This window comes from Hyla sarda, chromosome 13, assembly GCF_029499605.1.
Source record: "Hyla sarda isolate aHylSar1 chromosome 13, aHylSar1.hap1, whole genome shotgun sequence".
In the NCBI taxonomy this organism is placed as follows: domain Eukaryota; kingdom Metazoa; phylum Chordata; class Amphibia; order Anura; family Hylidae; genus Hyla; species Hyla sarda.
This window is the reverse complement of record NC_079201.1, coordinates 25,399,033-25,411,381: the sequence shown is the minus strand read 5'-3', so window position 1 is coordinate 25,411,381 and position 12,349 is coordinate 25,399,033. Positions and strand designations below refer to the sequence as shown.

The following is a 12,349-nucleotide window of genomic DNA, read 5'->3' as shown; positions in this document are numbered from 1 at the left end:
AGCGACAATGGGATTTTGGAGAGTGAGTTTTTCTGAAATGGTTTTTGGGGGGCATGTCACATTTAGGAAGCCCCTATGGTGCCAGAAAAGCAAAAAACAAACAAACACATGGCATACTATTATGGAAACAACACCCCTCAAGGAAGGTAACAAGGGGCATAGTGAGCCTTAACACCCCACAGGTGTTTGACAACTTTTTGTTAAGGTTGGATGTGTAAATGTTTTTTTTTTTCCCACAAAAATGCTGGTTTTCCCCAAAATGTTACATTTTTACAAGGGGTAATAGTAGAAAATGCCCCCAAAAATTTGTAACCCCATCTCTTCTGAGTATGAAAATGCCCCATGTGTGGATGTCGAGTGCACTGCTGGTGAACTACGATGCTCAGAAGAGAAGGAGTCACATTTGACTTTTGGAAAGCAAATTTAGCTGAAATGGTTTTCGGGGGCATGTCGCATTTAGGAAGCCCCTGTGGTGCCAGAACAGTAAAAAAGAACCACATGACACACTATTTTGGAAACAACACCACTCAAGGAAAGTAACAAGGGGTACAGTGAGATTCTACACCCCACAGGTGATTTACAAATTTCCACTAAAGTTGGAACGAAGTTGAAAATGAAAAATTAGATTTTTTTCACTAAAATGCTGGTGTTACCCCAAATATTTCATTTTCACAAGGGGTAATAGGAGAAAAAGCCTCCCAAAATGTTTTACCCCATTTCTTCTGAGTATGCAAATACCTCATATGTGGATGTGAAGTGCTCTGCGGGCGAACTACAATGCTCAGAAGAGGAGTGCCATTGAGCTTTTGGAGAGAGAATTTGTTTGGAATGGAAGTCGGGGACCATGTGCGTTTACAAAGCCCCCTGTGTTGCCAGAACAGTGGACCCCCCACATGCAGTGAGCCTTTACACCCCACTGGTGTTTGACAGATCTTTAGAACAGTGGGCTGTGCAAATGAAAAATGACATGTTATGTAATGGCACTGTTATGGCACCATGGGATCTTTGTAAACGCACATGGCCTTCAATGCCAGACATATCCTCTCTCCAAAAGCCCAATGGCGCTCCTTCGCTTCTGAGCATTGTAGTGCGCCAGCAGAGCACTTTATGTCCACATATAGTTTATTTACTCAGAAGAAATTGTGTTACAAATTTTGGGGGGCTTTTTTCCTATTACCCCTTGTGAAAATAAAAAAATGTCATTTTCACGTCCAACTTTAACGAAAATATTTCAAACACCTGTGGAATGATAAAGCTCACTATAGCCCTTGTTACATTCTGTGAGGAGTGTAGTTTCCAAATTGTGGTCACATGTCGCTCTTTTTTTTTGTGTGTGTGTTTATGTCAGAATCACTGTAATGATCAGCCACCCCTGTGCAAATCACCTCAAATGTACATGGTGCTCTCACTCCTGAGCCTTGTAGTGAGCTTGCAGAGCATTTTTTGTCCACATATGGGGTATTCCCGTAAATTTTGGGGGTCTTTTTCTCCTTTTACCTCTTGTGAAAATTTTGGGGGTCTTTTTCTCCTTTTACCTCTTGTGAAAATGAAAAGTATGGGGCAAACCCAGCATGTTAGTGTAAACATTTTTTTTTTTACAATAACATGCTGGTACACAAAAACAAGAGAACAAAGCGGAGTCATTTTTAAAACAGGTAATGTGTCCACAAAAAGAACACAAAATGTATTATTTCCGTAGAAATTGAGAAGAGGAATACAACAACAAAACGGTGATATCACCGACTCTGCACATATAGTAAAGGAAATTATGTATCTATGGATATATGGTATATCCCAAAATGACTGTAAGAGTCATGTAAACATAAGAGGAGGTGATAACTGCACACCTATTGCACATATAGTAATTGCTACAGCGCACTTATTGCACATATAAGGCTCAAATGAGGATAAAAGTGCTACATGTAATTAAGGTGCAAAGTGCATGTAACAAAAAAACATTTTAAAAATGACTCTGCTTTGTCCTTTTGTTTTTTTGTATCTTAAATAAGAGTTCATACATATACGGCCCGTACCAATTATTGGGGTATCACTAGATATATGATATACTTCATGTAACATTATTGGTGTTAGTGTAAGTCTTTCTCCCCAGACTGTTTGTCCTTTGTGTTCTAATAACATGCTGGTGTAGACCCCAACTTTACCTTTTCATAAGGGGAGAAAGGAGAAAAAGCCCCCCCCCCCCCCCCCCCCAAAAAAAAATTGTAACAAAATTTCTCCCGAGAACGGAAAAACACCATATGTCTCCCAAACCTGTTGCCTTGAAATACGACAAGGCTCCAAAGCGAGAGAGAGCGCCATGGGCATTTGAGGCCTAAATTGGGGATTTGCATCTGCCACAAAAATATCCTACGGCAGTGTTTCCCAAACAGGGTGTCTCCAGCTGCTGCAAAACTCCCAGCATGCCCTGACAGTCAGTGGCTGTCCGGCAATACTGGGAGTTGTTGTTTTTCAACAGCTGGAGGCTGTGTTTTGGAAATAGTGCCGTACAAGAAGTTTTTTTTTTTTTTATTGGGGGGGGGGGGGGACTGTTTAGGGGTATATGTAGTGTTTTACTTTTTATTTTGTGTAGTGTAGTGTTTTTAGGGGTCATTCACACGGGCGGGGGTTTACAGTGAGTTTCTCGCTGGGAGTTTGAGCTGCGGCTGAAAATTTGCCGCATCTCAAACTTGCAGCAGAAAACTCGCTGTAAACCCGCCCATGTGAATGTACCCTGTACATTCACATGGGAGGTGGGGGCAAACCTCCAGCTGTTGCAAAACTACAACTCCCAGCATGCAGTGACAGACCATACATGCTGGGAGTTGTAGTCATGCAACAGCTGGAGGCACATTGGTTGGAGAAACACTGAGAGTTTGTTACTTAACTCAGTGTTTCGCAACCAGTTTGCCTCCAGCTGTTGCAAAACTGAACTCCTAGCATTTTTGCTACAGCTGGAGGCACACTGGTTGCTAAACACTGAGTTAGAACACAAACTCTGTTTCACAACCAATGTGCCTCAAGCTGTTGCAGTACTGCAACAATCAGCATGCATTGACAGTCGAAGGTCATGCTGAGAGTTGTAGTTTTGCAACAGCTGGGGAGACACACCACTATAATTCCCAGCATGCCCTTTGGTAGTCTGTGCATGCTGGGAGTTGTAGTTATGCAACAGCTGGATGCACACTTTTTCATTGCATTATCAGCACACAGTATTGTAATGAAAGATCTGACAGTCAGATGGGGTGATCGAATTGATAAAATAAGAACACCCCTAGACTCAGGGCATTAAAAAGTCATAATGTTTGGGGAGACCTCAGGTCCTCTTTAAAGTATGTCTTTTGAAATTTACTTTTGAGTGACTCAGTGTTTTCTGAAACCTGCATTACACTAACCAAAGCTAGAGACTGGTGGGATACTAAATTGCAATTCAGTACCCCATCAGCCTACCTTAAAGGGGTACTCTGGCCCTAGTCATCTTATCCCCTATCCAAAGGATAGGGGATAAGATGTCTGATCGCGATCTCTCCTGCATCACCCCATGTCATCTTGTGCACGGAGCGAAGTTCGCTCAGTGACTGATGACAGGCGAAACAGGGTCCGGAGGATCATGACATAACGGCCCCGCCCCCTCAATGCAAGTCTATTGGGGGTGGGGGCGTGACTGCTGTGAACTTCGCTCCATGCACAAGATGATATATGGTGCTGCAGGATAGATTGCAGGGTTCCCAGCATCGGGACCCTTGCGTTCAGACATCTTATCCCCTATTCTTAGGATAGGGGATAAGATGCCTAGGGATGGAGAACTCCTTTAATTTGGTTTGGGTAAAAATGCAGATGTCAGTAAATACAAGTCACTTTCAAAAGACATATTAGGTAGATTTTTTTTCCTAACCTGTTGAGAGGAAGAGTAGTGCAGTTGCCCATAGCAACACAGGTTCTGATAAATCTCCCCTATACTTTAGAGAGGTACTTCACTCCTAAACATCGTATGCCCCCACAATTCATGTCTGTGGGAGGAGGCGGCATACGATGTATATGGGTGAAGTACCTCTCTAAAGAATAGGGAAGATTTATCAAAACCTGTGTAGAGGAAGAGTTGTGCAGGTGCCCACAGCAACCAGATCACTTCTTTCAAATCCAGCAAATATTTGGAAGAGCAACATCACTAGTGCCCACAAATATTGGTTTAAGGATACATAGATGATAGACAAAAACACACAATACCCTGCCATATGGCCTAACCCTGAGATTAGTGAAGGCAAAGTTTCAAGAGAGAATAATAATACTATATGATATATTAAATCAAAGGAATATTATAAGTAGTAATAAGTGTGAGCACCTCTATTGTTGTGTAGTTTTTCTGCAATTCTGCCATCCTGGAGAAATCTTATAAATCAAGAATTTAGCTCTGTCCATTAAGGTTAATATGATATATGTTCTCCAATTGGAATCATTAACATAAATGACAATCTTGGCACCTCATATCAATGCAAATGGTAGAGAAGGCACCAGGAAACTGAAACCTCACACTGAAATCCCAGAATATAAGAAGACATAGTATTTAATGTTTTTGATTCCTAGCTGGTGCTGTTGCCTTACATCTAACCAATTCAGGGTCTGTGGGGGTCAAAAAATGTTCTCACCATTTAGTGCAATTAACTCCAACCGCCTGTCTACTGCACAGCAAAGTGCAGCCAAGATAAGCATGAGGGAGCCAACTCCAAATTTCTCCTGGTTATTAAACCTAAAATCAGAGCGCTCGCTTGTCTGTAAAAACAGATTGAAAGCAGGAGAGCAGAAACCAGTAAACCAAGGCTGAGGTTTCAGTAAATGTCATGTGTGTTTCGATAGCAAATTGCTGTTGGCGTATACCCCATTGTCAGAAGATGAGGGTGAGATGGGTGACTAAAGAAATCCTTGTGTACTGATTTGATAAATCATTGTACTATAAATTTGATCTATAGGCTGCACACAGTGGAGTTTTAATTTTTCTAAAGACTTAGAACGGACTAGGGTGCAGCCTGCTGGGAGGCCTTTATTGCAGGGTTTCCAGGGGAGGGGAAGATGATGGGTTAGAAATGGTAAAAAAAGGTTTAATATTGGGTAAAGAGAATCTGACAGCTGTTCACCCGCACTAAACCTAATAAACTGGGTTATAGTGCAGGTGAAGAGCTTTAAAATAAAGGGTCCCTTACTCTTTTTGGTGGAGTGGGTGCAGAGTTCTGTCCTTTCATTGTGTTGTTCATATTGAACTCCAGTGCGCACTGGAGACGGCTCATCCAGCTCTCCTGCCTCAATATTCACTTCCCAGTCCACTTCCCTGACGTGAGAGGGAGGTGAGGATGGGGGATGTGAGGGATTTTATAAGTGCTCTGCTTCTTGCTATACAGCACACAAAGTGAATATTAATAAAGCAGGAGAGCTGGGTGAGCCGACTCCCCACCTTCAATGCGCACTGGAGCTCAATATGAATAACAGCATGAAAGGACAGAATTCTGCAACCACGCCACCCAAAAAGGCTAAGTGACCCAGTATATTGGTTAAGTGCGGGGAAACAGCTGTCAGATTCTCTTTAAGGGGGTTCATAAGCTGTTGCTTGGGAAAAATTGAAGCCACTTTGGCAGGGGCGGTTTTAGACTAAGTGTGGCCCTGGGCAAAAATTTTAAATGGGGCCCCCAGATTGCATGACCAAAGATCACTATGTTGCACTCTCTGAATTGTGCTGCATCTCAGCTAATGTGATTAAATGAGATTGTGCTACAAATCTCAAATGGCTGTGACCATAACATGGCAAACATAAAAATTCCATCCAGGATGAATTTGTGGCTGTGGTAATCTGGGGGTGGCAATGTGACCCCATTCAGTGCAAATCAGCTCAGCTCCCCCTTTGCAAGAACGAAGTTCACGGACAGCTGTGGAGCAACAGCAACTTGTAAGGACACATTTTAAGAAATCCAGTGCAAAACGCAATCATAAAATATATGGTCACTGGAAACCACAGGATCACTGAAAGCCATACATTTTATGATGCATATATTCACCAACAAAAAAAAAACAGTAATGTAAAAAATTACCACTTTATTTAACATATATGCAAATTAAGACATACATTTAAAATATGGCAGAAGTATAAAAACAAGGCACCAAATGGACAACTACAGAAAAAGTGGAGGGGGTATGGTGAATACAGCAGCATGGAATACAGGGAGATCTGTTACACACCTCCTGCCGAAGCACTTTGTTGGGGTTGGAGGTGGTAGGTAGGCAGCGCATGGCAGGATATTTTGATTTTGTAATTGTACATTTTACATGTCCTTATCTTCTGTATTAAGCTTTATCTATGTTATGCCTTGGTCCAGTGTTTGCCTATGTTAGCCTTGTGGATTCCTCTATCTCTTTTTTTTTACTAAGATAAATATTGGCATTACTTTCAATATCTGTATCTCCCTGTATTCCATGCTTCTGTATTTACCATACCCCCTCCACTTTTTCTGTAGTTGTCCATTTGGTGCCTTGTTTTTATATTCTTGCCATATTTAAAATGTATGTCTTAATTTGCATATATGTTAAATAAAGTGGTAATATTTTACATTACTGTTTGTCGGTGAATATCTTTGGAACAAACCAGTGGTGGCCATTCATATATGGGAAGTTTCTTTTGTTGGTGATATAACATTTTATGATGCCATTTTAAGGGTTTAATAAACCACCTAAAGAGCAAGAACTGATTTGCGCTGGATTTCTCTATGTGTGACCCCATTTACTTACATTAGCTGAGATTCAGCATGATTCAAGGAGAACAACATGGTGATCTTTGACTGTGCAACCTATGTTGCCATGTAACCTTGTTCTTTATACAGTAATAGTCAATGCACACAGATAAACAGTGATCTTCTCAATGCTACCTATCAGTAATAGCGCCCACATATACTACAAGGCTATGTTCACATGACAAAATGTCCACAGAAAGAATCTTCGTGTGGATATTCTGAAAACTGCGGGGCATCGGCATCCTATGCCAGCGCTAGGACCGCACAGGAATGCGCCGTCTCATAGACAGCAATGCATTCTGTGCAGACTCCACACAAAGAAAGAACGTGTTCATTCTTTGTGCGGACACAGAAAATGGAATGGGGATCATTTAAATTGTATTGACCTACAGGATAAAGAGAACATGTCAGTTTTACCCTAAAGTTCACTGCATAAAAACTAATATCCTCCAAAATTTGCAAAATTGCCTTTTTCTTTTCAATTTCCCCACAAAATAATATTTTTTGGTTGCGCTGTACATTTAATGGTAGAATGAAAGGTGTTATTACAAAATACAATTGATTGATTGTGCAAAAAACAAGCCCCATATGCATCTGAGGATGGAAAAATATAAGAGTTATGGCAAAAAACTAAATTAACTGTATCCTCAAGGGGTTAAAATCTTAATTCACCCCCCCCACAATATCTGTTAGTGGTTCCACACTGGGTAGGCAGTGATATATGAGCTGTAATTGAATATTTATCCCTTCCCCCTCCATACTTTCCCCTATTACCTTCTTTTTTATCCATTGAACAGTCCATACACAACACAGACTTACTGTCACAGGTAGCGATGCGACCAGACTAGCTGGCCGCGAGCACACACCTGTCCCTGTTGCCGGTGGCGCTGTGGTTCGCATCTTGCAATGTGTCCGCATGTGACCGCCGGGTCATCACTTACCTCCTCACCTATCTGTCCTCTCCCCTGGCCTTATCTGCCAGTGCGTGCGTCCCCGCCTCCTAGGGCGCACGCGCGCCGGCTCTTTAAGATTTAAAGGGCCAGCGCACAATTGATTGGTTCTTGTCTGCACTGATCCTATTTAACCCGCACTTCCTCAGATCCTTGCTGGATCTTTGTGATCACTAGCTTAGGAGAAAGCGTTCCCGATAGTGTATTGTCTTACTGTGTACCAGACCTCCTACCTACGTTCTTGACCTTGCACCTGTGCTGCTTGCCCTAACCTTTTGCCTTTCCTGACTGTGCCACGTTACACATCGGCTGCCTGTGTGGACGAGCGACCGGTGCAAGTCCATCCCTCTTTGCGGCGGGCTCTGGTGAAAACCAGCGGCACCTTAGACTCCGCTCCCTGGTATGGCCCACGCCATCATCATCACAGGTTCAGCGGATCCGCTTCTCCATTGCTGTTACCCTTACTATGGATCTTCCAAGACCTGGGATGACATCATCATCATCATCCTATATCCTCTAGGAGTTATCGCAAGTCCTAGAAGGTACATAGTAAGTCTGACAGTAATGTCTATGGGCTCTCTGCAGCCTGTACAGCTTTAGGACTATACTAACAGTACAGCTTTTTGCGCAAAATTGCGGTAAAATAAGGGGGTGTTGCTGTGATTTTGCACAAACCGCTGCAAAAACGCTGCAATTTTTCCGCCATTTTGCACAAAATTCAGTAGTGTTAGTAATGCCTTAAAGTTTTTCAGGGTCCCTCTTTTGGAAGAGGGCCCTGGGCAACTGCCTGGGCCCCCCCCCCCCCCCCCCAACGCCAGCCCTGCACTTTGGTTTACAGAACCAAGGAAAAACATCTCCCACCCACCATCCCAGAAATTTTGGTAGTTTGAGGTGAACGTGACAGGATTGAAATGGAAGGGGCTGGCACAGTTAGGCTTTCTGTCATCACAGTGTTTTTTTTGGGGGGGGGGGGGGAGCTGGTCTGGAATTCAATGGTGTGAAAGTGGAGAAATGGAACAAATGTAGGTTTAAAAACTTTTCCCCCAAGAAAACGCCTCTCTGAGAAGACCACCCCTTCATCCAGACCAGATTTCATGTGACAGAATTTAAGCTCAATATACATTATGCATAGTGGACATTTTCTTTGAGTAGACCAACCCCATGAAAGCTATTTCTTCCACAACTTCCTCATGTAGAAGAGTGTGAAGGGGAGTATCATATGTTCATATTTATATCATTCTAGCTATGATATTTATATCACTCTGTCTGTCTGTCTGTGTATCTATCTATCTATTTCATATCTATTCAACAAGCTTTACCAGAAGAAAAGGTCTCATTTATCATTACCCTGCTAGAGCTGGTACAAAAAACTTTTTTGTGTTCAATGATAATTTTTATTTGCAATTGAATGGGACTGCAATGGGGACAAATGTGGCGCCAACTTTTGCCAACATTTTCATTGCCCATCTGAAAGAGTCCCACATCTATGTATCACACCCCTTCAGCCATGTGCTGGGGTGGTGGAGCTACATAGAAGATATTTTCTCAATCTGGTGCAGTTATAAGTAAATTGAATACATACATTTGAGTAGACTCCATTTGGAGTAAAAGAAGAAAAACATGAATACAATATGAATTCAAAGTATTAAAGTAGTAAGAAACAGAAAAAATGTTAATCTCTAGATTGTTCCTTGGATGTGCAAGGACGGTAGTTTGTTGTCCTCTTTTCTGTAAGGGCTAATTATTAGTCCGTCTATCAGTCAGAAAGGTTTGAGATGACATTTATAAGAATAAAAACAGCAATATGTGCCAAAATAACCAACAAATAAGAACACAACCTGTTCAATTAATTCACTTGTGACCAATTCCTCGCTAATGAGTATTTAATGTTTATGGAAGATAAACTATTGAGTTTCCATACCTTCCTGAATTAGATCAATCATGACATCCAATTCCCACTTACTCACTTGACAACTGCAGTACAGTTCCTGGATACATCAGTTAGCGTAAAGCATGGGCGTTTACACAGTATTTTTTTTTTTTTTTGCCTTTGAAGCAGATGACTAGGGCCAAACACATCATCAGTGATGAACAAGAGGTGCTACCAGCACTGGATAAAATGGCAGAGAGCTTTATAGAAATGGGTTACCCACGGAAACTGGTTAAGGCAAAAAGAAAGGAGATGAAATCCAAGAATAGGGACAATCATTGAGAGTGTCAAAAACGAAAGCTAAGAACCGTAGGATGCCATTTGTCTCGACATATACTGAAGTGTTGGGATGAGCCACCATGGTATTGAGAAAACATTGGCAAATTCTGAAAAAGGTCATAAAAACATTCCTAATTTCACTAACCCCCCCCCCATTAATGTCTTACAGAAGATCAAGAAATCTCCAAAACAAGTTGGTTAAAACAGATGTTTCTTTAAAGGGTGAGAGACCAACAATTTATAACAGTCTCCAATAAAGGTTCTTTCCCATGTCGCAATTGTATAAATTGTTCTATGGAGAAAGGAGGGTGTTTAGACACCCCAATACTGGGATAGAATATAAGCTGAAATTTTTACCAAACTTTTACTTCAGATCATGTTATTGTGGTGCCCCTGTATACTATTGTATGTTGGTGAAACTACTAGTGAGTTTTAAGCTAGATTTAATCAACACAGGTATAGAATATGCAAAAGAAAATTTGACCTATCTGTATCTAAGCTTTTTGTGGAGGCAAAACATACAGAGAGGGACCTGAAATTTATGTACTTGGATCATGTCCTAATTTCCAGAGGAGGAGGAGACAGAGTTAGTCTCCTCAAACGTCTGGAGTTTAAATGGATTTTTGAGCTGGAAACCCTTAAACCTAGGGGTTTGAATGTAGATTTTAAAATCTCACACATGAACATGTGCTATTGACTGCATTCCTTTCTTGTGTACGTTGTTAAGGATTATATTTTTTCCTTTTTTTTATGACAGGTGGGGAAAAAGAGAAAGATGGACTCACCAGAACACCAGATCTACTCACCAGAACATCCCTTGCTACATACTTATATTTATACTTATATGTCTGTTTTCAGTTTGTTTTATGATCTGTGTGAGAGCACATCCTTCTCTGGACAATGGTGGACAACCTCCGGGGCGGCCCCTGATGGGGGCATCATGGAGATACAGTGGTATGCCTGACAGATCCACACAACCAGTGATGGAGTGTGGATGGATCGGGCTGTGCATGAGATTAGGAGTGCTGTACCCATACTACATGCTGTCTTGAGAGTTTGTAAAGGATCTACCCATACTTCTTTTTGCATTGAAATAGTGATGGACAGTGATGGTGTGACATGGATTCCCATGCCAGTCTGCGCACATGCTCCTTGTTAGCTTGTACGCTGACGATGCGGGGGAGACTAGTCACTCCACTTCTGGCATGACGTAGTAACCATAATCAAAACTACCAGTGCGCAGACCCTGAGTAGAGCGGGTTCATATGGCTATGACACGATGCTATCATATGATTGGGAGGCAGATCCTGTATAGATACTGTAATGGCGTTTGACAAGCTCTTGTTACATAGCCAGATTCATTGCTATACATAAGATGTTCGGGTGAGTAGGATTTGTTTCCCTTGTTAGCTTTTCCTTTATTTTTAGCACCAGCACGCCCACTTTGCGCATGATTTACTGAATGAGCAATATGATGTAGATAATGTATTCTATTGGAGTGTTATATTGCCCCACTGACATCTTAACTATTTGTTTTGTACATGATTTATGATATTGTATTGTTGGTCACTATGAATACATTATGAATACTTGATTGATAATTTGTGCATAATGATGTCACATGATTCTTGGCTATTTAAACATGCATCTGTGCACATTTGTTTGTTTGACAATGGCTGAGTGAGACGGCCAAAATGTTGCTTGATCATTGATAATGAATAAAGCCACACATGATTTCATTGGACATCAGTGTTCTCCTGCTTTTTTCTTTTCTATCTGTCTATCTATCTATGCTCCAAAGAAAGTTGTGTAGTTTTTTCCAGTCTTACCACAGTGCTCTATGCTGCCATCTCTGTCCATTTCAGGAATTGTCCTGGACAAGTCACATGATGCAGCATCAGTGGGCAGTGGCGTCACCAGAGGTGGGAAGGGGGCATGGCAGTGTCGTTTGCAGGGCCTGTGTAGTAAAACTTTACTACACAGGCCAGTCCGGGACGCATTTACCTAGAAGCACATCTTAGAGGCGCACCTATAGTTAAACAGAGCAAAGAGCCATTGGCATTCCGCCCTGTCAATCACTATTGTGGCAGGCAACCCAAAGAGGCCAGGGCATCCTTCCTCTGTGCTCTATGCTCCGGTGGATGAATTACATCATCATTTGCCGGAGAACAGACCAGAGGGGAAAACGAAAATAAAGGACATGCTACGCTGTACCCAGGTCCCCAGGTCAGTGTGTATTTTTTTCTTTTTTAATCTAAAGGGGGATACTGTTACTACCTTAAGGAGGTACTATTACTCCCTAAAGGGGGCTACTGTTAATACCTATAGGGAGGTACTGTTACTACATAAGGGTCTATTCATGTGTACAATATTCTGCGCAGGATTTGATGTACAGAATTTGAAGCTGTGTTTAGTCATTT

General features: G+C 41.8%; 1 protein-coding gene and 1 long non-coding RNA gene across 46 annotated transcripts in view; one reads left to right on the top strand and one right to left on the bottom strand.

The window, feature by feature from the left end:
- The window catches only part of LOC130297743 (uncharacterized), a 59,940-nt gene extending 48,321 nt beyond the window's left edge, over nucleotides 1-11,619 (top strand). Inside the window, exons 2-3 of the long non-coding RNA XR_008849667.1 lie at nucleotides 10,099-10,151; nucleotides 10,687-11,619. This is a non-coding gene — a long non-coding RNA (uncharacterized LOC130297743). The remainder of the gene's footprint in view (nucleotides 1-10,098; nucleotides 10,152-10,686) is intronic.
- LOC130297737 (general transcription factor II-I repeat domain-containing protein 2-like) overlaps nucleotides 1-12,349 on the bottom strand; it is a 1,987,867-nt gene that overhangs the window by 1,075,782 nt on the left and 899,736 nt on the right. The gene's annotated exons all lie outside the window — the stretch shown is intronic.